Below are 3,029 nucleotides of genomic sequence, written 5' to 3' on the forward strand. Positions count from 1 at the left end.
GATAGCAACTTATTTGTTTCAATTTCAGGCTAGAAGACTGAGGAAAACATTAGATGGTGGAATGAGGCAAGTGGGGATCTTATGCGCCGCAGCTTTTGTTGCATTGCAAGAGAGTGTTTGCAAGCTCGAGGGGATCACGGGGAAAGCAAAAATTATAGCAGGTTGTCTATGTTTTCTTATATATTGATGCTACCTCGACATCACGCCCGTTATTCCCTTGGCTGGTCTCATTATTCATTAGCAATGTATATTGCTAAAAGCTACTTAGTATCTAGTAGCGGATGTTATCGATTGTGATTTCCATCGGTTTTAAACTGGATGGATGAAGTGAATCGAATCAATCGTACTTGGTTTTTTATGCAGATGGACTGAATGAAATCAAAGGACTCAAAGTGGATCTTTGCTTCACTACTGAGACAAATATGGTTAGCTTCTCTAGTTCTGAATTTAAATATTATATCTATTTCACCAAAAAATAATTACAATGCATTTGTGTCTATGCTTTGCATTGTTTGGTTCATTCGGTCGATTGAACTGTCTTTAGTCAAGGGCTATATGCTCCATTATCCAGATGATTGACATTACATGGAGTAACAAGTTTACTTATGCTTTATTGTGCAGGTATTTTGTGATGCACTAAAAGGCTCAAACATTATAGTAGGCAAGCTCTGTGAGGTTTTGGAAGAACATGGCGTTCTGATAATGCCAGTAAGCTCATCCAGGTGTGTTTAAGTTTCTTATTGTATTTTATTGCTAATTGGTTTTACTCAGGTTTCAAATTAGAATTTTATAACTAGTCTAAACAAATCCCAAACCATCCTGAACTCTTAAACACACGAGACTACGTAAATCCTGGTTATAATGTCAGGATGCAGAGGGAATGTATTTGCACATCTTGAAGTTGTTAGCATATGTTAATAGTTTTTGCAACACAAAGCATCATTTTTATGTCTGAATAGAAGAAGTGTACGTTGCCAGGTTTTTCATATAGAATGTCTTGTAACTTTGTCATGTGTATGGAAATTTTACCTGTCAAGGAACTCAAAACCTCTTTTGCAATAAGAACTCGTGAAATTCACTTGCTAATTTGCTGCATGTACAATATATTTTCTTTTGGTTGAATATTTATTAACTTCCTAAACCACTGCAGCCTTGGTTGGCGCTGCAGAGCTCGATAATTCCTTAACCATTTAGCCCTGAGAACTGTTTCATACCATTTTAAATGATCTTTTTTCTCTGTTTGATTTTGTACTTGAATGGAGCAGGTTACTGTGGTGTTTAAGATTTATTGGGGCGATCCGAGGGATAAACTTTGTGATGTAGTTGATGACTTGAAGCTTGATTCTCGTGGTTGGAAGCCGAGGTTTAGGAGTGCTGAAAAGGTTCTACTCTTAACAGTCTAAATGCTAGTAAACTTTATTTTTTTTGTGAAATCATGCATGTGGCAGAGCATATTATGTTACGACTGCACGGTTAGTGAAAATTGTGTATATTGACTAGTCAATAGCTTGTTTTAGTGGTTCCTTAGCTTGTATTGACTAAGGTCTAGTTGTTTTATGAAGGAAAAATGCACATCACCGAAGATCTGTAGCTGCCAGCTTGGTCCAGGGTGTGTTTGTTTTAGAGCGAGACTGCCAGGAGAATCGTCAAGGACCCCATGCTCTTGCTTCTTAGGATGTGATCTTGAGTTGTTCTATAGAGATTATATTGAAATAGTATGTTGGTAGATTATGCTATATCCATACATCTATATCTTTTAATTTACATGTTATTCATTTAGTGATATATATACTTAGTCAAATTTTGGTGATGGTTATTACTAAGATTTTCCTTGTATATACTTGCTTGTAGTCGTAATTATATTATGTGTTTGGGGTTTATGTGGTTGTATTTATGCAACCGATTTCAGGAGAAAAAAAATATAAATATTAGGATGGAAATCAAAAGAAAATATTTTTTTATAAATAAATAATAACTTGTGACGCCTGACAGGCGTCAGTAATATTATTTTTTTTTAAATAAATAATAATTTGTGACGCCTGACAGACGTCAGTAAGCATTTTAAAAAAAAGACAAATTTATAATTACTGACGGTACTGAGGCGTTAATTTGTTTTGGCACCAAGTTATAGCGCCAGTTTTTGGGGCAATTCGAAAGTTCAATAGTGACGACAAATGCAAATTTAGTGACGGCGTAGAGGCGTTAGTAATACACATTTAGTGACGGCGTACAGGCGTTAGTAATTCATATTTAGTGACGGCGTACAGGCGTCAGTAATTATGTCAATTGTGACGGCACCTTGGCGTCACAAATAATTCTGACACCAATAGAGACGCCTAAATTTCAACGCCTTGTAGGCGTCACAAAAAATAATTGTGACGCCTCCTAGCCGTCACAAAAGTGTTGTTCTGTTGTAGTGGATCTAGTTTTGAGTTTTATCCCATTAATTAATTAGTTTTCATACCTTATTTTAATATAGATTATTGAATCATTGTTACTTTTCATTAGATTAATAAAGTTAGTTGTTTTTTATAATCTAACTTCATTTTCCATTAAACATCTATTGCAATTCATTGATTTAGTATTTGTCACTATTAGTTTAAATCAATTCTTCCATGAGTAGTTTCCTTTTAAATTTGAACAAGCAAAGTTCAACCCTTTATACCATGTCTTGTTTGATTTGCTTGGGAAATGATAGTATAATGATATTAGAAAATTCACATCACACATTACTCTCACATTGTTCTTTGTGTCGAGTAGTTGAATTCTAATTAAGTCTTGAGGGTTTAAGAGTGGAACGAATCCTGACTCTCTTAAATTACTTCGTTATTGAGAGTAGGAATATTGATATAAACACGTATTTACGTAAATTGATTATTTGTGTTTACGCATAGATAGTTAGAATACGTAAAATAACTAGATTTCCATATCAATTGGTTAGAAGCAAAAGCTTGTTTCGGGAGAATTTTTTGGTTTTGAGTAGCCATTGGGGTTTGGATTTCGAATTTGAGGTGAATGCAAGGTGGGGA

The 3,029-nt window shown here is 34.7% G+C and overlaps 1 long non-coding RNA gene across 1 annotated transcript; it reads left to right on the forward strand.

Annotated features, from left to right (window-relative positions):
- Positions 1-620: 620 nt before the first annotated feature.
- Positions 621-1,838, forward strand: LOC147525669 (uncharacterized). Its single transcript, XR_015198388.1, has 3 exons — positions 621-722; positions 1,266-1,382; positions 1,563-1,838. It is a non-coding gene; the product is annotated as an uncharacterized LOC147525669 (long non-coding RNA).
- The last annotated feature ends 1,191 nt before the right edge of the window (positions 1,839-3,029 follow it).

This window comes from Coptis chinensis, chromosome 1 (assembly GCF_015680905.1).
Source record: "Coptis chinensis isolate HL-2020 chromosome 1, ASM1568090v1, whole genome shotgun sequence".
NCBI lineage: Eukaryota > Viridiplantae > Streptophyta > Magnoliopsida > Ranunculales > Ranunculaceae > Coptis > Coptis chinensis.